Source organism: Hylobates moloch, unplaced genomic scaffold (assembly GCF_009828535.3).
Source record: "Hylobates moloch isolate HMO894 unplaced genomic scaffold, HMol_V3 SCAFFOLD_3, whole genome shotgun sequence".
NCBI lineage: Eukaryota > Metazoa > Chordata > Mammalia > Primates > Hylobatidae > Hylobates > Hylobates moloch.
In genome coordinates this window covers 44,524,162-44,550,948 of record NW_026652278.1, presented here as the reverse complement: position 1 = coordinate 44,550,948, position 26,787 = coordinate 44,524,162, and positions in this window count along the sequence as shown.

The window sequence follows — 26,787 nt, the reverse complement described above, 5'->3', positions numbered from 1 at the left end:
ACTCAGCTACCACAACTGGGGCTAGCACCTTTCCATAGAGAGACACAAAATTTGTTCAATGCCTGGCATCACATGACTTCTCTTCAAAGAGATGTTCAACCAGAACTGCAGCTGGGTAGGAAAGTCTAAAAGCAGAAATAGGCCAGGCATGCTGGCTCACGCCTATAGTCCCAGCACTTTAGGAGGCCAAGGTGGGCAGATCAAAAGTTTGAGACCAACCTGGCCAACATGACGAAACCCTGTCTCTGCTAAAAATACAAATATTAGCCGGGCATGGTGGCATGTGCCTGTAATCCCAGCTACTCAGGAGGCTGAGGCAGGAGATTCGCTTGAACCCGGGAGGCAAAGGTTGCAGTGAACCAAGATTGCGCCACTGCACGCCAGCCTGGGCCACAGAGCAAGACTGCGTCTCAATAAAACAAAAACAGAAACAGAAATAAATCAGAAGCTGGTGTTGCAATATTATTTGACAAGAGATATTAACTATGCAAAAACAATTCTCTGTCCAATAAACTTGGAAAAGTGTTGTAAACCAAATTATCTCCTTGAAGATTCCCATTTCACAAAAGCACATCAAAGGCTCTTTCCTCAATCTCTATGCTTGACTTGCATTGGTCTTCCTTCAATCACGTCAACATATGACATGAGGATTTCTGAATGAGCAGTTCCCTCTGCCTCAAATTATCTTCTTTCTAATCATCACATGACTGCCTCTTTCCTGTTATTAGAATCTCAGGCTAAATGGTACCTTTTCAGAGAAACTTTACTGAGTACCAAATTTAAACTAGCCATTAGTCCACTCTGTCATATTTCAGTGATGCCTAATTTTCTGCATGTTAAGTAAAAGCTCCAGGTAAACATGAATCTTTTCTTCGTTGTTCACCACTGTATCCTCAGCACACAGAAGTGCCTGAAACAAATTTAGCACTCAAAAACTGTTTGTGATAAATTGTTCAAAAAACATCTGTTGTTTCACAAAATATAGTTTGAAAAATAAGATCTGGTTTCAACCATTTATTGGATAGGTGGGGAAATGTTCACCCACAGAGGTAAATTGGCTTGCCCAAATCATGGCATCCACTGGAAGCACAAGGAAAATCAAGGTAGTCTTAAATCCCAGAATGTAGGAGAAGAAATTAACATTTATCAGGTGACCCTTCTGTGCTTTTCAGTGGTAGAGCTTATATGACCACTTAATACTTAAAACAACTGTACAAGAGGGGCATTGTCATGTTTATTTCTTCAGATGAGGGAGAAAGGGCTCAAACTAATAAAAGGTAGTACTAAAATTTGAACCCAGGTGCAAGGCAGTTCAAAGCCCACGACTGTGACATTGCACCACACTGCCTTCTTGGAGTAGAAGGATCTACCATAGCATTAATGATCTGGACTAAAAAGTGGGAGCATGCCCTAAACAAGGGAGATGCAAGTGCCTAGCACAGGCACAGAAGTCTACAGTCAGAGCATGCCCAGGAATGAGTGATGCCTTCTGATTACCCAAAACAGCAGAGTAAAACCTTCTCAAGTGTTGCCTTCCAGAACATCATCGGTCCCAAATGTAGAGTCAGAATTAGTCTGCAGATAGGAACCAAGTGCCTTGCACTTAAAAGGTTTCTAATGTGGGAGCAGTAAATAAGGCAGGTTATTGTAAATACTTTGGCCAGGAATTGGCGTAGAGCAAACTAGGAAGCTGAAAACCCTCTGCAGATGTTATGGTTTACTTATTTATGCAATTGACACACAAATAGGCAATTTATACATCATTCATCTAACAAATATTTGAATGTTTTCCATATCCCAGGCACTGTGGTATATGCTGGTAATATAGTAGTAAACAGGGCAAAGAGTCCCTGCCTTATTCAATAAGTAGTTCATGAATGAATAAATTAATATAGGAATTAATGAATATGCTTAAAGATTGCAGGGCATCGAGGGATACTAGCTATGCTTCAAGGGGTATGTACTGAGCTATGGCAAAAATAAATAAATAACCTGGGAAAAAGCATTTTAGTACCTCACTGCTACTCTTCTAAGTGTCAATGTATCTTGGGTGAATTTGGTTTTGAGTTCTCCTCTAAAGGAAGCTGTTCTACTGTGCCTCTGTTTCATGAGGCAAGTATAACGAAGCATCAGCTGCCATCTGCTTCTTCTCATCCCTGGTAAATCAATACTTGAGAACTTATCTGAATGACTTTCCTTTAAAACCCATTGTCACTGTCAGGAAAAGATGTGGTATGACCTCTATATCTTTCAGGGTTCTCCAGAGAATCAGAACCAAGAAGAAATATGTCTTTACAGAGATTTATTTTAAGGAATTGGCTCATGCATTTGTGGACATTGGTAAGTCCTAAGTATGTAAGGCAAACCAGAAACCTGGAAACTCAGTAATCTATTGATTACTAAATTTCTCACTTATAATTTTTCTGAAAATTCCTTTACTTTATCTTCATTTTTTAAAGATCTTTTAACTGAGTTAAAAATTCTAGGTTGGTAGTTTTTCTTAATGAACACATTAAAGATACCATACCACTGGTTTCTACCTTCCACTGTTCTTTTCATTGGGTCAGCAATCATTCTAATTGTCATTGCTTTGAAAGTAAGATGTCTTTTCTCTGGTTTCTTTCAAAACCTTTCTCCTGGCTTTTGTATTTCTCTACATGTGTGATGTCTAAATGTAGATTTTTAAACATTTACCTTGCTCACATAGGCTTATGAATTGTTGGATACCAACAGCTCTGGAAAGTTTTTAGTTATCTCTTGAAAATTTGCCTTTGCCTTATTTTTTTCACTATTCAAACATGTATTAGTCCTTCTGTACATGTTCTGTACTGTATTTATTAATAATTCTTTTTTTTTAATCATTTAACTTCTTTTATTATACTTTAGGTTTTAGGGTACATGTGCACAATGTGCAGGTTTGTTACATATGTATCCATGTGCCATGTTGATTTCCTGCACCCATTAGCTCGTCATTTAGCATTAGGTATATCTCCTAATGCTGTCCCCGCCCCCCCCCACCCCCCACCCCACAACAGTACCCGGAATGTGATGTTCCCTTTCCTGTGTCCATGAGTTCTAAAAAAAAAATAATAATAATAATAATAATTCTTAAAGTATTTTCCATATTCGTACTCTTTCTTATATTTTTCAACATTTTGTCTCTTTGTGCCATAATCCAGATGATTTCTTCTTATCTTCTAATTCTCTATTCTGTAATGTCCAATCTGTGCCATATCCTAAGTTTCAATTTTAGTTCTTTTGTTTACCATATCTATACTTTTTCCAAATTTGCTCCGTGGTTTTTCTAGTGGCCTGTTCTTTGCAGACATTTCCAAACCCAATGAATTATTTAAACCTAGTAAGTGTATTTTTTTTCAGTCTGCCTCTAAAATTCCAATGCCTGAAGTCAGTAAGAGTCTTTTTCGTATGTCTGTTGTTTCAGTTGCTTAGCAGCCACGTAGCCTTGTCTCTTTGTATACCTGTTAAATTTGCCTGCATGCTAGTCATTGCTCTTGAAAAAAAAGTTATTTGTGGGTGATCCCTGAGGCCTAACATTGAGTATATCCTCTTTCAGAAAGTCCTTACCTTTGCTTCTGCCAGACAGCTCTGGTGTTTGCAGCTGGTGAAAACCTCACGTGAAGTTCATTGCTCGATGTCCCCTGGCAGGTATGGGTTGTATGAACCCAAGATGCAGATCCATGTGAAAGCCAGTCTGCAACCACAAATTCCCAGAGATGTCTTTCCTGCTCTTTGTCTTTGTTTTCTGCCACTACTACAAGAGCTTTCTCTAAAGTCTCCTAAAATTGAGGAGGGAGAGAAAGTTTAGTTCTGACTCTCCTTTATGCCAAGGGTCATGTCTTTGTGGATGCCATTTAATTCAGAGAAGGTTTCCTTTAAGATTTCTGAGTTACAAACCACCCCAAAACTTAGGGGTTTAAAACAACAAACACTTATTCTCAAGCACATTAATCTGCAGGTCATCTATACATGGGCTAATTTTGAACGGGCTTGGCTGGGCAGCTCTGCTTCAGGCTATACTTCGACTAGGCTTGGCTTCAAGCTGTCATTTGGTTCAAATCTCTTCCATGTGTGTTTATTCTGGGGCACAGACAAAGAGGCAGCCGTGATCCTTCCATGTTCTCAGAAGGATCACCAGAGCACAAGGGAGCATGCTTACCAGACATCTGAGTCAGTACTACAGAATGCAGGACACCGGATTCGTCTGTAGACTATCTTTTCACTATTCTGTCCCCATCTACTGCCAGTTTACTATATACTCTATGTGAAACAAACCTTTGTATAGCACTTAAGTGCCAGACTGCTTAAAGACACTGCCTCTTTAATGCCCTAGGAATCCAGTATTATTGATGCTCAGAGAGGTCAAGTAAACTCGAATAGGGTCACACATCTTGTACATGGCAAAGTCAAGATTCTGTTTCTAATATCTGAGTCTTCCCCATTATCCTCATGCTGATGGAATGCAGAGAATGACTGCATTAGGAAGAAGGTGCCCATTTGAGTACAGGGTAGTCTCTGGAAGTTAAAAGGTAGAGGCAGGGTGCAGTGTGTGTGTGTGTGTGTGTGTGTGTGTAACATCATTCACTCCTACATTGCAGTTTGTCCTCAGGGCTATCTTGATGATTCATATTCCCTTGTGGCACATAACTAGTATACAAGAAGAGGGAGAATGCTCAGTATTTGCCAAAAAAAACAAGGATCAAAAGAGGAAAGCAAATTGAAATCATATATCGGTTACATATCTTCTTCAGCTTTTTATTTAAATTGAAACAACTGTGGAAAGATCAGCGAGTTCCCATCTACTGTCATGGTCAGCTCATTATAAAAATAATTTGCATCTGCTGAGAGAGAGAGAGAAGCATTTAGATTTTTTTAACTTCTTGGCAGGAAGTATACAATACACAAAAGGGGTTTAAGGAATGAATGACTGTTGGGGGCCAAACAACAATGGTAGCCATGTAGTGTTTCTACTATGGTATTTGCAGACAGAGGAAAGGAGAGGAAAGGGGGTTTAGAAGAGCAAAGAAAAGAGAAACTTGTGATGTTAGAGGCCACAGTATAAGAGACACAATTATTAACAAGTGTCTCTAGAAGATTAAAATATGAAAAGTAAAACCATAGTTGGCATTTTTAAAAGATAACTATACATGCATAATTTATTTTTAAATTAACACAACCTTGCCACATAAAAATGGTTTTATGAGTCAGCATTTTTTTCACTCTTGACATCATGCAGAGGAAGGGCAAAACAAAGAGGAGCAGAAGGAAGAGGAGGAGAACAGTGACTACAACAAAAGTATAGTTTCAGTAAAGCTGGGAAAGAGATGTAAAAAAAACTCCACAACGGATAGAATATCAAAATGTGGTAAGATTGGGAAGAAGCCAATCAAGAGGAAGCATAAAGAATTATAAGAGAGCTAGTAGTGGCAGATCTTAGAAGGTGCCAGCAAATAAATTTTCTAAAAGAGAAGAGCCCATTGGGGTTGGAGCCAAGATGGCCGAATAGGAACAGCTCCAGTCTCCAGCTCCCAGCCTGAGTGACACAGAAGACGGGTGATTTCTGCATTTCTGTTTGAGGTACCGGTTTCATCTCACTAGGGAGTGCCAAACAGTGGGTGCAGGACAGTCAGTGAAGCGCACTGTGTGCCAGCCGAAGCAGAGCGAGGCATTGCCTCACTCGGGAAGCACAAGGGGTCAGGGAGTTCCCTTTCCTAGTCAAAGAAAGGGGTAACAGACGGCACCTGGAATATCGGGTCAGTCCCACCCTAATACTGCCCTTTTCCAACGGGCCTGGAAAACGGCACACTAGGAGATTGTGTCCCGCACCTGGCTCGGAGGGTCCTATGCCCACGGAGTCTCGCTGATTGCTAGCACAGCAGTCTGAGATCAAGCTGCAAGGCAGCAGCCAGGCTGGGGGAGGGGCACCCGCCATTGCCCAGGCTTGCTTAGGTAAACAAAGCAGCCAGGAAGCTCGAACTGGGTGGAGCCCACCACAGCTCAAGGAGGCCTGCCTGCCTCTGTAGGCTCCACCTCTGGGGGCAGGGCACAGACAAACAAAAAGTCAGCAGGAACCTCCACAGACTTAAATGTCCCTGTCTGACTGACAGCTTTGAAGAGAGTAGTGGTTCTCCCAGCACGCAGCTGGAGATCTGAGAATGGACAGACTGCCTCCTAAAGTGGGTCCCTCACCCCTGAGCAGCCTAACTGGGAGGCACCCCCCCAGTAGGGACAGACTGACACCTCACTCGGCCAGGTACTCCTCTGAGACAAAACTTCCAGAGGAACTATCAGACAGCTGAATTTGTGGTCTCACAAAAATCCACTGTTCTGCAGCCACCGCTGCTGACACCCAGCCAAACAGGGTCTGGAGTGGACCTCTAGTAAACACCAACAGACCTGCAGCTGAGGGTCTTGTCTGGTAGAAGGAAAACTAACAAACAGAAAGGACATGCACACCAAAAACCCATCTCTACATCACCGTCCTCAAAGACCAAAAGTAGATAAAACCACAAAGATGGGGAAAAAACAGAGCAGAAAAACTGGAAACTCTAAAAAGCAGAGCACCTCTCCTCCTCCAAAGGAACGCAGTTCCTCACCAGCAACGGAACAAAGCTGGATGGAAGATGACTTTGACGAGTTGAGAGAAGAAGGCTTCAGACGATCAAACTACTCTGAGCTACGGGAGGAAATTCAAAACAATAGCAAAGAAGTTAAAAACTTTGAAAAAAAATTAGAAGAATGGATAACTAGAATAACCAATGGAGAGAAGGGCTTAAAGGAGCTGATGGAGCTGAAAGCCAAGTTTCGAGAACTACGCGAAGATTGCAGAAGCCTCAGTAGCAGATGCGATCAACTGGAAGAAAGGGTATCGCTGATGGAAGATGAAATGAATGAAATGAAGTGAGAAGGGAAGTTTAGAGAAAAAAGAATAAAAAGAAATGAACAAAGCCTCCAAGAAATTTGGGACTATGTGAAAAGACCAAACCTACATCTGATTGGTGTACCTGAAAATGACGGGGAGAATGGAACCAAGTTGGAAAACACTCTGCAAGATATTATCCAGGAGAACTTCCCCAATCTAGCAAGGCAGGCCAACATTCAGATTCAGGAAATACAGAGAACGCCACAAAGATACTCCTCGAGAAGAGCAACTCCAAGACACATAATTGTCAGATTCACCAAAGTTGAAATGAAGGAAAAAATGTTAAGGGCAGACAGAGAGAAAGGTCGGGTTACCCACAAAGGGAAGCCCATCAGACTAACAGCTGATCTCTCTGCAGAAACTCTACAAGCCAGAAGAGAGTGGGGGCCGATATTCAACATTCTTAAAGAAAAGAATTTTCAACCCAGAATTTCATATCCAGCCAAACTAAGCTTCATAAGTGAAGGAGAAATAAAATACTTTACAGACAAGCAAACGCTGAGTGATTTTGTCACCACCAGGCCTGCCCTAAAAGAGCTCCTGAAGGAAGCACTAAACATGGAAAGGAACAACTGCTACCAGCCACTGCAAAAACATGCCAAATTGTAAAGACCATTGATGCTAGGAAGAAACTGCATCAACTAACAAGCAAAATAACCAGCTAACATCATAATGACAGGATCAGATTCACACAGAACAATATTAACTTTACATGTAAATGGGGTAAATGCTCCAATCAAAAGACACAGACTGGCAAACTGGATAAGGAGTCAGGACCCATCAGTGTGCTGTATTCAGGAAACCCATCTCACGTGCAGAGACACACATAGACTCAGAATGAAGGGATGGAGGAAGATCTATCAAGCAAATGGAAAACAAAAAAAGGCAGGGGTTGCAATCCTAGTCTCTGATAAAATAGACTTTAAACCAACAAAGATCAAAAGAGACAAAGAAGGCCATTACATAATGGTAAAGGGATCAATTCAACAAGAAGAGCTAACTATCCTAAATATATATGCACCCAACACAGGAGCACCCAGATTCATAAAGCAAGTCCTGAATGACCTACAAAGGGACTTAAACTCCCACACAATAATAATGGGAGATTTTAACACCCCACTGTCAACAATAGACAGATCAACGAGACAGAAAGTTAACAAGGATATCCAGGAATTGAACTCAGCTCTGCACAAAGTGGACCTAATAGACATCTACAGAACTCTCCACCCCAAATCAACAGAATATACATTTTTTTCAGCACTGCACCACACCTATTCCAAAATTGACCACATAGTTGGAAGTAAAGCTCTCCTCAGCAAATGTAAAAGAACAGAAATTATAACAAACTGTCTCTCAGACCACAGTGCAATCAAACTAGAACTCAGGATTAAGAAACTCACTCAAAACCACTCAACTACATGGAAATTGAACAATCTGCTCCTGAATGACTATTGGGTACATAATGAAATGAAGGCAGAAATAAAGATGTTCTTTGAAACCAACGAGAACAAAGACACAACATACCAGAATCTCTGGGACATGTTCAAAGCAGTGTGTAGAGGGAAATGTATAGCACTAAATGCCCACAAGAGAAAGCAGGAAAGATCCAAAATTGACACCCTAACATCACAATTAAAAGAACTAGAGAAGCAAGAGCAAACACATTCAAAAGCTAGCAGAAGGCTAGAAATAACTAAAATCAGAGCAGAACTGAAGGAAATAGAGACACAAAAAACCCTTCAAAAAATTAATGAATCCAGGAGCTGGTTTTTTGAAAAGATCAACAAAATTGATAGACTGCTAGCAAGACTAATAAAGAAGAAAAGAGAGAAGAATCAAATAGATGCAATAAAAAATGATAAAGGGGATATCACCACCGAACCCACAGAAATACAATCTACCATCAGAGAATACTACAAACACCTCTACGCAAATAAACTAGAAAATCTAGAAGAAATGGATAAATTCCTCGACAAATACACCCTCCCAAGACTAAACCAGGAAGAAGTTGAATCTCTGACTAGACCAATAACAGGTTCTGAAATTGTGGCAATAATCAATAGCTTACCTACCAAAAAGAGTCCAGGACCTGATGGATTCACAGCCAAATTCTACCAGAGGTACAAGGAGGAACTGGTACCATTCCTTCAGAAAATATTCCAATCGATAGAAAAAGAGGGAATCCTCCCTAACACATTTTATGAAGCCAGTATCATCCTGATACCAAAGCCTGGCAGAGACATAACCAAAAAAGAGAATTTCAGACCAATATCCTTGATGAACATTGATGCAAAAATCTTCAATAAAATACTGGCAAACCGAATCCAGCAGCACATCAAAAAGCTTATCCACCATAATCAAGTGGGCTTCATCCCTGGGATGCAAGGCTGGTTCAACATACACAAATCAATAAATGTAATCCAGCATATAAACAGAACCAAAGACAAAAACCACAGGATTATCTCAATAGATGCAGAAAAGGCCTTTGACAGAATTCAACAACCCTTCATGCTAAAAACTCTCAATAAATTAGGTATTGATGGGACGTATCTCAAAATAATAAGAGCTATCTATGACAAACCCACAGCCAATATCATACTGAATGGGCAAAAACTGGAAATTCCCTCTGAAAATTGGCACAAGACAGGGATGCCCTCTCTCACTGCTCCTATTCAACATAGTGCTGGAAGTTCTGGCCAGAGCAATCAGGCAGGAGAAGGAAATAAACGGTATTCAATTAGGAAAAGAGGAAGTCAAATTGTCCCTGTTTGCAGATGACATGATTGTATATCTAGAAAACCCCATTGTCTCAGCCCAAAATCTCCTTAAGCTGATTAGCAACTTCAGCAGTCTCAGGATACAAAATCAATGTACAAAAATCAGAAGCATTCTTGTACACCAATCACAGACAAACAGAGAGCCAAATCATGAGTGAACTCCCATTCACAATGGCTTCAAAGAGAATAAAACACCTAGGAGTCCAACTTACAAGGGATGTGAAGGACCTCTTCAAGGAGAACTACAAACCACTGCTCAATGAAATAAAAGAGGATACAAACAAATGGAAGGACATTCCATGCTCATGGGTTGGAAGAATCAATATTGTGAAAATGGCCATACTGCCCAAGGTAATTTATAGATTCAATGCCATCCCCATCAAGCTACCAATGACTTTCTTCACAGAATTGGAAAAAACTACTTTAAAGTTCATATGGAACCAAAAAAGAGCCCGCATCACCAAGTCAATCCTAAGCCAAAAGAACAAAGCAGGAGGCATCATGCTACCTGACTTCAAACTATACTACAAGGCTACAGTAACCAAAACAGCATGGTACTGGTACCACAACAGAGACATAGATCAATGGAACAGAACAGAGCCCTCAGAAATGATGCCGCATATCTACAACTATCTGATCTTTGACAAACCTGACAAAAACAAGAAATGGGGAAAGGATTCCCTATTTAATAAATGGTGCTGGGAAAACTGGCTAGCCATATGTAGAAAGCTGAAACTCGATCCCTTCCTTACACCTTATACAAAAATTAATTCAAGATGGATTAAAGACTTAAATGTTAGACCTAAAACCATTAAAATCCTACAAGAAAACCTAGGCAATACCATTCAGGACATAGGCATGGGCAAGGACTTCATGTCTAAAACACCAAAAGCAATGGCAACAAAAGCCAAAATTGACAAATGGGATCTAATTAAACTAAAGAGCTTCTGCACAGCAAAAGAAACTACCATCAGAGTGAACAGGCAACCTACAGAATGGGAGAAAATTTTTGCAACCTACTCATCTGACAAAGGGCTAATATCGAGAATCTACAATGAACTCAAACAAATTTACAAGAAAAAAACAAACAACCCCATCAAAAAGTGGGCAAAGGATATGAAGAGACACTTCTCAAAAGAAGACATTTATGCAGCCAAAAAACAGATGAAGAAATGCTCATCATCACTGGCCATCAGAGAAATGCAAATCAAAACCACCGTGAGATACCATCTCACACCAGTTAGAATGGCCATCATTAAAAAAATCAGGAAACAACAGGTGCTGGAGAGGATGTGGAGAAATAGGAACACTTTTACACTGTTGGTGGGACTGTAAACTAGTTCAACCATTGTGGAAGTCAGTGTGGCGATTCCTCAGGGATCTATTGACCCAGCCATCCTATTACTGGGTATATACCCAAAGGACTATAAATCATGCTGCTATAAAGACACATGCACACATATGTTTATTGTGGCACTATTCACAATAGCAAAGAGTTGGAACCAACCCAAATGTCCAACAACGATAGACTGGATGAAGAAAATGTGGCACATATACACCATGGAATACTATGCAGCCATAAAAAATGATGAGTTCATGTCCTTTGTAGGGACATGGATGAAACTGGAAAACATCATTCTCAGTAAACTATCGCAAGGACAAAAAACCAAACGCCGCATGTTCTCACTCATAGGTGGGAATTGAACAATGAGAACTCATGGACACAGGAAGGGGAACATCACACTCCGGGGACTGTTGTGGGGTTGGGGGAGGGGGGAGGGACAGCATTAGGCGATATACCTAATGCTAAATGACGAGTTAATGGGTGCAGGAAACCAACATGGCACATGGATACATATGTAACAAACCTGCACATAGTGCACATGTACCCTAAAACCTAAAGTATAATAATAAAAAAATAAAATAAAAAATAAACTGAAAAAAAAAAGAGAAGAGCCCATTTTGAAAGGCAAAAGCTATATCTTTTGTTTTCAACAAAAGTTGAGAGATAAACCGATACAGAAATAGGAAAAAAAGAAGTCCAAAGAAGACAGAAAGAATGAAAGTGTGAAACATTTACAAGCAAAGATAGATTATAAAATTTATATTTTTTTAAATTGCTGAAATAAAAGAAGTAACGAATCTTCATAATGGAAGAGTACAATGTACCCTGGAAAAATGACCTAAAATGTATTTAGACATAAAGACATATCCTAAATAAGTTATGCACTTCAACGATTAAAAAGAAAATTCATTTGGACAGCCAGGCAGGAAAACCAAATTACTAGGTGGCGTAAAATCAGGTTGACCTCAGATTTGTCCATAGCTACCTGCAATTCCAAAAAAAAAGTAGACCCAAACCACAAGATGTTTGAGAAAATGAGAACCAAGGATTTTATATCCATTCAAACTTTCCTTCCAAGTATAAAGTCTGCAGACCAATCTATTTTAATGTGGGAGAACTCACGGAACAGTTTTCTAGTGAGTCTTTCTTGAGAAAACCACAGGAGGATAAATTTTATCCAAACATGGGATGACTGAGTAAACTATAGGAAAAAAGATTAGTGATAATGAATATATTTTACTATAGAACTAAAAATAAAACAAATGTAGTAGGTGCAATGTAAGTTTTCTAGACCCTGACGATAATGGAATATAAATCTAGACTCCGACAATGTAGAAATCAGCAAACTACAAAAAATTAGATATGGAGTGGAAAGAAGGGAACACGTAAGTAAATTTGCTGATTGCCTCATCTGCAAAACTTGGGAGTCAGAGATATTTAAAGCTGACAAAATCAATCATAAATGTGATAACATATTAACATTATGCACAAAAACACCAAGAAAAATAATTTTGACTAAAATGATGTGATGGGAACTAATATATAATGTCTAAGGAAAGAGAACTCTAAAATTGCTATGTATATGGCTAATCACTAAACAAAAATTCAACTCTTTTTAACTATCAAAAGAACTAAAAACAAAAAAGCACAAAATAGTCAACAATTTTAAAATAAATCATAAAAATAGAAAGCATAATGTAAAGTAATATGGCAAGATTCAGATCAAATGTACTTGTAAAACAATAAATCTAAATTTTTTAACACATCAATTAAAAGAAAAGGATTTTGGAGTGGACCACAAAACACAACTCTAAACTAAACAGAAGTCACGCCTAAAACAAAGCTAATTAGAAAGACTGAAAATAAATATATGAACAAAGTAATACCAAGGAAATGTAAATGAAAATAAAGTAAAGGTCATTATTTTAATATCAAACCTGGTGGAATTCAGGTTGAAAAATACTAAAGGAGACACTAAAAGAATATTTTATAATGCTAAAAAGTATAATTCATAATGAATATATAATAATTACAAATATCTGTAAGTAAAATAATATTATAAGAATATTCATAAATCAAAGATATAGGAAATATGATAAGAAATAGGAATTTGATGGATGTGAGAAACATTAATTCATCACTTTCAGTACATGAAAAATAAGTGAATAAAAAGTAAGACAACATATACAAGATCTAAATAACAACCAATAATGTTGATTGTACAAACACATATTCTAAAATTAGAGAACGTTCTTTATTTTCAAGAGCCCTTAGGATAGTCACAAAATTGACTATTGCCAAAACTCCCAAATTTCCAAAAACACCAAAATAGCAAAAAATCAAATCAAATAAAGCCTCTATCATAAAAATTTAGAAAAAAATAACAACATAATAAATCAAAGGAAAGCAGGAGGAATTAATAAAGATAAATCCAGAAATCTATAAATTAGAAAACCAAAAAAAGATAGAAATAGTAAATATATAAGCTATTTTAGGAAAATAGAAAAATAAATAAAATAAACCACCAACGAATCTACTCTACAAAAAGTAGGGGCATGGGGAAAAGGAGTGTTTAATAGACAAATTTCATATTTAATAGACAAAATATAAAATAAGAGAAAAACTCAATAAATTAAAGCAATCATAAGAGACTATTTTGCTAAATTTTGTGCAAGTAAATTTGCAACTCTGGCCAAAATTAGTAGAATTCTAAGAAAATAAAAAATGGATAATTTTCTAGAAAACTTATCATTTAAGTATGAAATACAAGTGTCTTTGGCTGCTGTGCATTCCACATGGTGTCTAGCTGAGTGCCTGACACTTGGTGGTAGTCAATACATATTAATATTTGAGATGAGTGAGTATCTTATCACCTCAGAAGGCAGAAGTCTCATCCCACAAAGGGGAAATTTAGAACATAGATTCAGGGTAGAGGAAGAGCACTGCAGCCACAAATCCCTCGTGCTGTTTCTGATGACTACCTTATTAACGTAGAGATTGAAATCCTAGCTTTGTGTGCTGAATAGGCAGCAGGAGACTTTGATCAAAACAGGACCAAATGGTATGTTGCAAGATGGAGAACTTTAGGGATAATCCAAAAAGAAGCAAGTTACTCATGCCTTAAAAATGCTGTGCTCTAATCCCCACTGCCTATTCTGATCCCATCTCCTACCTCCCTCCATCTCCTATAACCAAAATGAAAATCAGCTCCCAGGCTCATTGTCCAAGACAGATCAGCAAAATCTCCCCTATCTGCAACATTTTTGTGAGGATTGCTTTCACCTCCATGTCCTACCTGAAACCTGGCTCCCCAATGAGGATACTGCTTCCCCCGTAGGCCTCTTAAATGCCATCCTCTCTCACCCACACTGTACACTGGATCTGAAGATGAGTAAGTAGGTGTTTTTCTTGCTCTTTAATGCTTCTTCCAACCATTTTCCCTTCCTCCTCCCTAAAATCACCTAGCTTTGATTCTCATGGCTCAGATTGTAACATTCTCCATCCATCCTTGTTTCAGTCTTCCAAAGATGCCTGAGTTACTTCCTGTCATTCTTTGAAGATTTTAGCTCCTGGCCTACTGGCATTGTTTCCAAAATTCTTGATGATTTTAATATTCAGCAAAAAAAGATCTTTCCAATTCCCTGATATTTGAATTTTATTACTTCCTGTGCTCCAATGATCTTGTCCACCACAAGATCAATCTAAGTCAGTCACTCTCATAGTCATAACCAAGAAATTGTCATTATCAATAACTGCTTTCCAACCAGAATATTATTTTATCCCTTCCATTTTTGACCACCCCACTACCTGTCTTTGCACCTCATTCTCCCTAGTATTCCAGCTTCATCAATCTTCTCACCCCCACCAGAACATATAACTCATAGATTCTTCTTACTTTTCAGTAGCCTCACCAGTTGTATTCTCACTTTCCTCCTTCCCAAGGCTAAATGTCATGGTTAGTTATTATAATCTTTCCCCCCATCTTTATTACCTCTATTGTTTGATATAGCTGTTTGGCAAAACCCTAAGCCTTGTTAAATCCAGCTCTCCACCTATTTTGTACCTGCCCCCACACAACTGCTTGAACTGGAGAAAAAACACAATCATGCTGACTGCCTATGCCTTAAACTCATGGCCACTCACTCTAGGTGGGACTGTAATGTTGCTTTGCACTCACACTCTTTTTTTCCTGTAGTTCATTCATTTTCCCACTCTCTTAGATGATTATTTTATTCCCTCTCCTCTTTGCTTGAACTCCCAATCCCTTTTCCCTTATGTTCTCCTTCAGCTAATAATTTTGATTGCTATTTCACTGAGAAAATAGGAGCAATCATAAACTTCCACAAGTACCCACTACCACTTCTACCCACCTATCTGCATGGATGCACATACTACTTCCTTCTCCCCATCATTGTGGGAAGGATTTCCCATGCTTCTAGCAAAGGCGAGCACATCCATTAATGCACTGGGTCCCACCTCGTCCCATTTCCTCACAGTTATAGCTCTAACAACTCTCCACTTTCTTCCACCAACAATTCCCATAACCATGACATTGGTGTTAATTTACCTATCTTTTAAAGAATTGTCACTTCACTTTTCTCATTTCTCTCCTTTTATAGGAAAAAATCTGTGAAAATTGTCTGTAATTTATCTCCTCCTATTATATTTTGGACTCACTCCAACCAGAATTTCACTCTGACCACTCAGCTCTTGCTGATCACCGGAGTCTCAATATCATGAAATCCAGCAGTCAGTGCTCAGTTGCCTTCCTTCTCAAACTATCAGTAGCATTTGGCAGGCAGCTCCCCTACTCCTTCTGGCAACTTTCTCTTCACTTGGCTTTGAAGACACCACTCATGCCTGGTTTTCTTCCCACCTCTCCATCTATTCCTTTTCAGTTTCTTTTGTTCATTCCTCACAGTAAATATTAAAATGAAGTCTTCTCTTTTCTATTTATGCTCTTTCCTTGGTGAATCACATTGAGTTTCATAGATTCTAATGCTTTCTATATGCTAATTATTCTCAATTGTGTATTTCTGTGTCCACACTTCTCCCTTGAACCCTAGATGTATGTATTCATCTGCCTAAATGAAATCTCCATCTAGATTTCTACAGACATCTTAAACCTAATATATCAAAAGCTGAGCTTCTACATCTTCACCTATCCCAAATTCTGTTCCTTCAATAGATGTTCCCATCTTAGTAATCCAAAATCCCATTCTTCTACCTTCTCATGACAAACTCATCAATTTCCCTCATGCCTTACATTCAGTCCACCCTGTAATTCTGTTTTTTCTACCTTCAAATTTTATCTAGAATCCCAGCATTTCTCACCATCTTCACAGCTATACCCTGGTGCAAGCCATCTCCCAACTCTCTACTTAATTCCAACCTTGCCTCTGTAGTCTATTCTCCACCCAGCAGCCAGAGTGAGCATGTTAGAGGCAGAGCATGACATGCCTTTGCACAAACCCCTCCGTGGCTTTTCATGGAAGGATGAACCTTAAAGTCCTCATAATATCTACAAGGGTCTACATGATCTGGCCTCTCTGAACTCTTCTTCTATACACCCCTTCTATACACTTCAGCCTTTCTGTTCCTCACGGCACTGAGCATGTGTTCACCTCAGAAACTATTGCCCTTGGGATCCCTCTAACTAGGATTCCCTCCTGTTAATTTCATGTTTCCCTCATTTCCTTTAGGTATTATTTAAATGTTAACTCCTTGGGGAATCTTTCCCTCCCTAGCTCCTTAAATGAAATTGTATGACAACCCCACCACCATGGCCAACCTGTCCTCTACTCCTCCCTTGCTATTTACTCCCCTTAGCACTAGGTAGTCTGTAACATAGTGTGAAATGTACATATTCATCTTGGTTATTGCCTGTCTCCCCCACTATGATGTAAGTTCTAGGAAGGCTGGAATGTTTTTTAACTCACAACTATATTCTAGTGTTTAGAACAGTGTCTGGCCCATGGTAGGTGCCCATTTGGTGAATGAATTAATAAATTAGTGAAAATATACCTACATACATGCTAGGCATTGAGGACTATCGTGAGAGTGGAAGGCCACTGAAACACAATTCCTGCCTTTGAGGTGTTAATAGTACTGAAGAGGAGATGCTAAGTGAACACAAATCACAATAACAGAAAACGTTGTGTATTAAGTGCCATGACAAGGGGCAGGCAGGGAGTAATAAAAATCTCAAGGCGGGTTGGGTTGAGAAAACTCAGAATGTGTGACAAGTAACCACTTTGTGTCAAGGAAGGCAGACTCAGATTTGCTTAACCAGGTTCGGAACAACCTGAGAATAGAATCTTTACACTGAAGTTTAAGTGACTATATTCATTTATTTTGTACATGTCACTGGAGATTCCATGGTAAACATGGCACACATGGTCCTTCCCCCACAATGAGGTTTACAGACAAGTTAGAGAGAAAAGTGGTTTGAACTGGATTAGAGATGTCAACGTAAGCACCCAAATCAAAATTCAGAGCTTAAGGAACTATGAAGTCTGCAGTAGAATTCAATTAGATCTGTTAAGAAAGAGATTTATGGGACCGGGTGTGGTGGCTCATGCCTGTAATCCCAGCACTTTGGGATGCTGAGGCGGGCAGATCACCTGAGGTTGAGAGTTCGAGACCAGCCTGACTAACATGGAGAAACCCCGTCTCTACTAAAAATCCAAAATTAGCCGGGCATGGTGGTGCATGCTTGTAATCCCTTGAACCCAGGAGGTGGAGGTTGCAGTGAGCTGAGATTGCACCATTGCACTCCAGCCTGGGCAACAAGAGTGAAACTCCGTCTCAAAAAAAAAAAAAAAAAAAGAAAGGAAGAAAGAAAGAGATTTATGGGTTAAAGTTTTATGCTAAATGAACTCAATGAAGCTTTAATCTATGAATGTAAGTTTTAACCCAGCAGCCCATAAGAGCTTTTTGCGTTCTATGGCTGCCTAAAAATTTACTTTACTAAACTCTGTGGAAGAAGGGTGCATTTTGGTGGGGGTAAGGGAGATATGAAATGAGAGGCCACAGTCCCTAAAAATTAACTGTACTGTAACCCTTGAGTAGGTGTAGAAGAAGGAGTTCCAGTGCTAAGAAGCAAGATATCGTTAGAGTGGTATTTATGATGGGAGTTAGGGGGTTAATACAAAATTATTAAGGGTGACCTTATGGAGGAAGTTTAATTTTTGACAGGCTTTTAAGATAAGTTTAAATGGGGAAAAGGAAGGAGTAATTTGCCAGACTGGAAGCATAGATGGTGGTCTAAGGTCTGAGGGAGAAGGTCAGCCTCACAGAGCACAGCTAAGCTGTCCAAGGCCATGGAATCCTATGCCATTGCTGATATTTAGCTCCGTACACAAGTATGGCTTTATTGGATATTAAAATATTGAAATCAGTCATCCTCATTCTTCACAGATTCCTACTTGCTAAAATATATATGTAACCTCAAAAATCAATAATTGTGACACTTTCGTTATCATTTGTGGACATGCTCAGAGCAGCAAAATGTTTGAGTCACCCATTGGGCACATTCCCAGCTGAGGTCAAACAAGGCAGTGTTCTATCTTCTTGCATTAGCTCTCTTTCTGTAAACACATGTCCTTGCTATGGTCTATTTAGTGCCACATTTTTCACACTTTTGTGTTTTTGTTGGTGACTTTGCTGTTTAAAATCACCCCAAGCATAATGCCGAAGTGCTTTCTAGTGATCCTAAATAAAAGGAGGCTATGCTCTGCCTTACGGAGAAAATACATGTATTAGAAAAGCTTACTTCAGACATGAGTTATAGTGCTATTGGCCATGTTTAATGTTAATGAATCAATAATATGTCTTAAATAAGGTGGTTTTAAACAGAAACACACATAAAACAAGGTTATCTATTGATCAGTTGACAAAAAATCTTGTGATAAGAAGCTCTCAGGAACCCAACCCTATATTTCCCCTAGGAGCAATGGTTCAGAATTTACCAATTCAGTGCTTGCAGCAACTTTATAGAACATACCATTATGAATAACAAGAATCAAATGTACTTCCACACTCCTTAGTAAGTAGCTACTAGTCCTACCCACGATGAGTGTCTTCCCATTGCCTTGGCTGCCCTGTCCTCTGCCTCTAGCCACGCACCCTCCTAGACCTCTCCATTGTCTATCAGCTGAAGGTCTAGGAGGGGCCTCTAAAATGTGGAAGACCACCATTCTGATTGCTTAGTACTTGTGCCGTGTTTGATGTTAGATATTTTTAAGTGTGTACAAATATCTCATTGACTTCTCTCCCATAGGGAATATAATAAGTCTTTCATTAAACAGAACTTGTCAAAAGAACTGTTAATTCAATCAAAAGTATGTGAGTTCTCTTCTTTTAGAAAGGGAGACATAACTCACAAGAAAAATCAAAATAAAAAAAATTGCGAAAATAACTAATTTTCTGACATTCATTAATTCTCAGTCAGCCTCTTAGGCTATCTAAAAAGTCCTGACAAATGAGAATGAACCTGACAATCATTTTTCTTGTCATTTGCTCAAAAGATTAATTTCCTGATATTCTAGGTTTAAAAACGAGGAGTAAGATGGTAAAATGTGAAGGAAATATCTGATGCTTGAAATAATTCAGAATTTGCCATGTTGGAGAGATATTTTAGAGATATCCCATAAAGGGTATTAGGATTTGACAACAACAAGAGTTGAAGAGGTGTTCTGATTCTATTAATAGAATCAAGGACAAAAGCCCTAGGGTCACAAGAAACCTGAATTCTGTTGACTAAAGAAAATAGAAATGTTTTTAAAAATTAACATATGTTTTATTAGTTAATTAATTAATGTGTTTATTCATTAAAGTTTGTTTTCAGAAGGCTTGAGGGCTATCAATTGAGAACTACAGCCCTGGAAGCGCCCATCAGAGAGGTTCTGTCAGACGGCTCTGACACAGTATTCCAGCTCACAGCTTACATAAAGGTAGTGGAAGTTCAGTATGTGTTCAGAAGTTACATCAAATTTGTTTAGAAGTTACATTAAAGCAGAATCACCTAAAGTTTAGGTGCAAGAGTACATCTGGTTATAGATTACAGAGGCATAGTCACTAACTCTGTCAGACATTATCTTATGCATAGGAAAAGGCAAGGACTAGGGTTATATATCTTTTAAGGATGTAGTGACTTGGGAAAGAGACATGAGGGGCCAGGTGCTCTATCCTGTTTTGTCTTCAGAGCATTCTTCCATAGAGCTGCTCATAGAGTCAGGGGCTTTGTGAAATTATGCTGGAGAGCAGAAATGAGCAAACATACGTTTGCCGCTTTGTCTCACAGTTTAAATCTCGGCTTTGCCATATATTTCACATATTCAACCTTAGGTAAGTCACTGAACCTAGATAAACCGGTTCTTTAATTGGTTAAATGTGGACAAACCGAGTTCTACTCTCAAAAGGTATTTGGAGGGGGTTAAAAACAGACAATGTGTAGAGTGATGAGCACAGAGCTTGATGCAGATAAAGTTGACAATTATTAGCAGTTATTAAATTGTTTTTATACAACATTTATATTTCCTTTAATATATAAGTAATATGCTTGTGTTTTTTTGAAAAATTGAAAATATAAGGAAAGAACATATAAAGAAACCATTATAACTTTATTATCCAGAGACTACCTCTTTTAAAATTTTGGTGTTTATTTTTTAGACTATATTGCAACTCTCTACTTTTTTAAAGTATCTACAAATGTTGTCAGCATTTGAATGTAATTTTAATGGGAAAAGTATACAATGCAATTCTTTGATGAGAAAAATTATTGATTTCCTAGTGACTCCTTAATGTAATGATTTGTTCAATGTGCTGTTCATCTGTAGCATATTTATTATAAGCATGGGAAGACAGGTGTCAGTAAAGGCCAAATTTCATATAAATACCAAGAATTGTTTAGAAAGAACTTGTCCTGTGACTCTTCCCTGCCATTTTCCAGTTCCCATGGAGCGATCAGCCTACTCATTAGTTGCTTTTCATCATATCAGGAGGCTCATACTCAGCTGCAGGATGACAGTCTAGTCAGCATTCCCAAAAGGGCAAGAATCACTCAGGCCTCATCAGAGTGTGCGCACACCCACCCCCCCCACTGCCTGCGAAGAGTACTGCTGCAACCTGCTACAACCTATGTGCCAGTTTCACATGCAGCTATCTCTCAGTACAAACTGACAGTATTGAGGGATAGATGAGATGATAGACTTCAGCAATAATCTACAAATATTTTGGCTAACAAGCTGATTATTCCCTATTTTGTTCAAACAAGCATACCATAACTGATCCATTTCAAAGACTAATTCAAGAGACTAATTTACACCTCCTATACTGATGCCACTGTTGCTCAGAATATTCTGGGAGAGATCTCTCTCTCTCTCTCTTCCTCTTGAAACTACCTTCAGAGGATTTTTGTCTGCTATATAGTATTTTAACCATTTTCCAAAGTATTAAAAAACTTTTTGACATTGGAACTGACTATAAAACCAAAATCATTTAAAATGAGATTTCTTTGTTTAAAAATACACTTGATAATCTGAAGTCAAATCTGCCTTTACCTCCCTTCTCGAGGCTTCTTTGCAGATTGATTAAAATGGTACTTTGTTAACACACTGTATACAAATGTAGGTTGTTTTTACCATGTATGCCTTTACAGTCATAATATTTAGAAACCAGAAAATATTGTAATCACAAAGGAATTTCATTTTTCCATTCTGTCCTACTGATGGATTTGAATATACTCTCTGTAAGAATGGCTTTCTCTGTAAGAATGTGGTTACAGAGAAAGTTGCTCTGTCACTCTTTCCACATTATTTTGGCTTCATTCTGACTACTACTTGATAGTTTTGGAGGTTGTTCCAAGCTTTGGAAAGAAATGTGTCAACTCTAGGCTTCAGCTACAATTGGAGTCATCTTCCCAGGCCTCCATCCCTGCAAGCCCTACCACAGCATGTGAGCTGGGAACCTGCAAGGTGGAAGCTACCATTCTGAGAACTTCTTGGGGGATGGGGGTACTTCCAGGGCTGCCCTCACCATTAATGTTGGGGTTTTTGGTTTGCTGAGAATTCACACAATCTGGAAATACATTTGTCACCTCAAAGAACAAGCGGTTACTTTTCATCTCCTGCACGTTTCATCCAGTGCAGTCAAGGTTTCTTGAATTATGGCCCGTGAGCCATTTACATAAGAACTCTTTGTCCTTACCCTAGACCCACTACATCAGAATCTCTGGAATTATAGACCATGAATCTTATTGTGTGTGTGCTGTTTTGGTTTTGTTTTTGTTTTTGCAGTTTCTCCTAGTGATTCTTATGCATCCTAAAATTTGAGAATCATAGTATGATGGATTCTTTAAGCCTGTGCCATTCTAGGGCACAATATGAACTAGACCTGATAATTTGTCAATGTAAAGTTGTGTTGAGCTGGAAGATGCATTAATGTCATGTGTTTCATTCTTCATTAGGATCAAGTAGGAAGGAAATCATGAGGACATCAAGGCAACATCAAACCCACATTCTTTCTTCTTAATATACTCACTTTCCTGTGTTCCGTTGGTTCAAGATACCTTTGGTCATTCAAATGCATAGTTTTAAAGATGAATTCATTTATTTGACAACTATTCATCAGCCCCTGGCAAGACCTGGATCTCATGCTTGTCAACAACAGCGTAGAGATTAATGAAATTGGATGCTTCACATCAAAGAGTTTAGAATCGAATCCTTTCTTCCTGGTGCCCCCCAGCAATGGCTGGAGAACAAACACCTTATTCCAAACAAAGAAATTCTAGAAATCTCCTAGTCCACTGGTTTTACATTATGTTCCTTAGAGTTCTGAGGTGCCCCAATATTCCCCTGGGATGTGTGGGTGGCAGGTCAAGTAGGCTCTGTACAACTACTTCCCATTCAACCATAACAACTCCGTTTTTCTATATTTATTTTTATTACATTTCCACACAAGATTTCAGCTAAGACAAGATAAAAAGTTTATAAAACAACAGTGTAGAATTGACACATTTCCAAATATTTATCTCCAACAAAGTTTCCAACTCTATATTCGACTCTCCCCTTCTTGACTTCTTTCAGTGTTTCTGGCAAATCAGAGAAAATATGCCTTAAATTGGTGCTTACGTGCAAAACCTCTTTCCCCACCAGCTAAGCTTTATAAAGGTATTTGCCCTCAAGTGAGCTGGAAGCAACAGAAATCTTAACTTTCAGGGAAAAGACTGCCCTATTATCTTACTTGGAAGAAGAAGTTTTTGGAACCATGTCAAGCCACACAGGTGATATTTGAAGCTACCAATGTTAATTTTCCCATGTCCTGAATTATCCCTCTCCTTCCCACCTGCTCCAATTTTTCTTGGTCTAGGCCAATCTCTTTGCTTAACTCTGCATTGAACTGTGGATCAACACCAACTTCCATTTTCCAAAATAATGTTTACCTTTCACATCAAGAGCCTAGCTTCAAGTTTGTTCAATTGTTCACAGGAACCTAGATGTTGAAAAAGAACAAGAGCCTCTTTGGCATCAGTGAATCATGTATAAATATGTATGCTTCTATCAACATACACATTTAGACCCAGAAGACCCATGCTTCCTGGGAGACCTCATTTTAAGATAGGAGTAGTAGAGGAGACCAATCGGGGTTGTAAACACAGGTTTCCTGGAGAGGATGGTTATTTCCAAATCCCAGTGGGTGAAAATAGCATCATAATCTGGCTGCATGACAACCAATAGGCTGGGCTGTCTTCACTCTAGCCACCTATAACTCCATAGATCAATAGAAGGCCAACGTAAAGTTTACAGGAGTGCAATGTAAATTTACATTAGGCTCCTATCACACTTCTGTTTATATCCCAGGGTAACAATGTAAACACCCCATGTTTACATTGGGGTGTGAATATCTGCTTGGTCTTGAGGTAGTCCTTGTTGAAGCAATTATTAATAGACAATGATTGAAGTTCCTCCCACTTACTGTTTATGTTGGCACTTGCTGTTGAGATAAAGGGCTGTTATTATAGAAAGGGCCGTTTCTGGATAAGGCCGCTTACACTGTTACAGATTTACTCTACTGGAATGGTCACTCAACTATAATTAGTCTAGAATCACTATAATAATTTGGAGACGTTTTAAATGTTATCCATCTTTGGGTTTAGGACTAGAGAAAGCAAAGGATTTAAATCTCCATGACCTCCAAATGGATACAGCAGTTGCCATGGGGATCCTGGAAAGAAAGTGAAAATGTTTTGTGAACTTTGACATCTCGTTTGACATCTTCAGCTTCAGGCTCCAGATGACTTGTTTGCTAGATGAAAAATTGTCTATCAATCCAAACTCACAAGGTTATAATATATATAAACATTCCTGACTGGAAAGCATTCTATAAAACTGAGGTAATTAAATCAAATCATTAACTGGGCCCAACCCAGACCCTAGACCTTCTCAGTTGCCCCGGAAGTGTTTCTACTGCCTGCACTCCCTTGAGTACAAACACCTTTATTAAAACCTAGCTGGTTATGTTTCTGCCAGGCTTTGGTATCAGGACGATGCTGGCTTCATAAAATGTGTTAGGGAGGATTCCCTCTTTTTCTATTGATTGGAATAGTTTCTGAAGGAATGGTACCAGTTCCTCCTTGTACCTCTGGTAGAATTCGGCTGTGAATCCATCAGGCCCTGGACTCTTTTTGGTAGGTAAGCTATTGATTATTGCCACAATTTCAGAACCTGTTATTGGTCTATTCAGAGATTCAACTTCTTCCTGATTTAGTCTTGGGAGGGTGTATTTGTCGAGGAATTTATCCATTTCTTCTAGATTTTCTAGTTTATTTGCATAGAGGTGTTTGTAGTATTCTCTGATGGTAGATTGTATTTCTGTGGGATCGGTGGTGATATCCCCTTTTTCATTTTTTATTGCATCTATTTGATTCTTCTCTCTTTTCTTCTTTATTAGTCTTGCTAGCGGTCTATCCATTTTGTTGATCTTTTCAAAAAACCAGCTCCTGGATTCATTAATTTTTTGAAGGGTTTTTTGTGTCTCTATTTCCTTCAGTTCTGCTCTGATTTTAGTTATTTTTAGCCTTCTGCTAGCTTTGAATGTGTTTGCTCTAGCTTCTCTAATTCTTTTAATTGTGATGTTAGGGTGTCAATTTTGGATCTTTCCTGCTTTCTCTTGTGGGCATTTAGTGCTATAAATTTCCCTCTACACACTGCTTTGAACATGTCCCAGAGATTCTGGTATGTTGTGTCTTTGTTCTCGTTGGTTTCAAAGAACATCTTTATTTCTGCCTTCATTTCATTATGTACCCAATAGTCATTCAGGAGCAGGTTGTTCAGTTTCCATGTAGTTGAGTGGTTTTGAGTGAGTTTCTTAATCCTGAGTTCTAGTTTGATTGCATTGATGCAAAAATCCTCAATAAAATACTGGCAAACCGAATCCAGCAGCACATCAAAAAGCTTATCCACCATAATCAAGTGGGCTTCATCCCTGGGATGCAAGGCTGGTTCAACATACACAAATCAATAAATGTAATCCAGCATATAAACAGAACCAAAGACAAAAACCACATGATTATCTCAATAGATGCAGAAAAGGCTTTTGACAAAATTCAACAACCTTCATGCTAAAAACTCTCAATAAATTAGGTATTGATAGGACGTATCTCAAAATAATAAGAGCTATCTATGACAAACCCACAGCCAATATCATACTGAATGGGCAAAAACTGGAAGCATTCCCTCTGAAAACTGGCACAAGACAGGGATGCCCTCTCTCACCACTCCTATTCAACATAGTGCTGGAAGTTCTGGCCAGAGTAATCAGGCAGGAGAAGGAAATAAAGAGTATTCAATTAGAAAAAGAGGAAGTCAAATTGTCCCTGTTTGCAGATGACATGATTGTATATCTAGAAAACCCCATTGTCTCAGCCCAAAATCTCCTTAAGCTGATTAGCAACTTCAGCAAAGTCTCAGGATACAAAATCAATGTACAAAAATCACAAGCATTCTTGTACACCAATAACAGACAAACAGAGAGCCAAATCATGAGTAAACTCCCATTCACAATTGCTTCAAAGAAAATAAAATACCTAGGAATCCAACTTACAAGGGATGTGAAGGACCTCTTCAAGGAGAACTACAAACCACTGCTCAATGAAATAAAAGAGGATACAAACAAATGGAAGAACATTCCATGCTCATGGGTTGGAAGAATCAATATTGTGAAAATGGCCATACTGCCCAAGGTAATTTATAGATTCAATGCCATCCCCATCAAGCTACCAATGACTTTCTTCACAGAATTGGAAAAAATTACTTTAAACTTCATATGGAACCAAAAAAGAGCATGCATCGCCAAGTCAATCCTAAGCCAAAAGAACAAAGCTAGAGGTATCACGCTACCTGACTTCAAACTATACTACAAGGCTACAGTAACCAAAACAGCATGGTACTGGTACCAAAACAGAGACATAGATCAATGGAACAGAACAGAGCCCTCAGAAATGATGCCGCATATCTACAACTATCTGATCTTTGACAAACCTGACAAAAACAAGAAATGGGGAAAGGATTCCCTATTTAATAAATGGTGCTGGGAAAACTGGCTAGCCATATGTAGAAAGCTGAAACTCGATCCCTTCCTTACACCTTATACAAAAATTAATTCAAGATGGATTAAAGACTTAAATATTAGACCTAAAACCATTAAAATCCTACAAGAAAACCTAG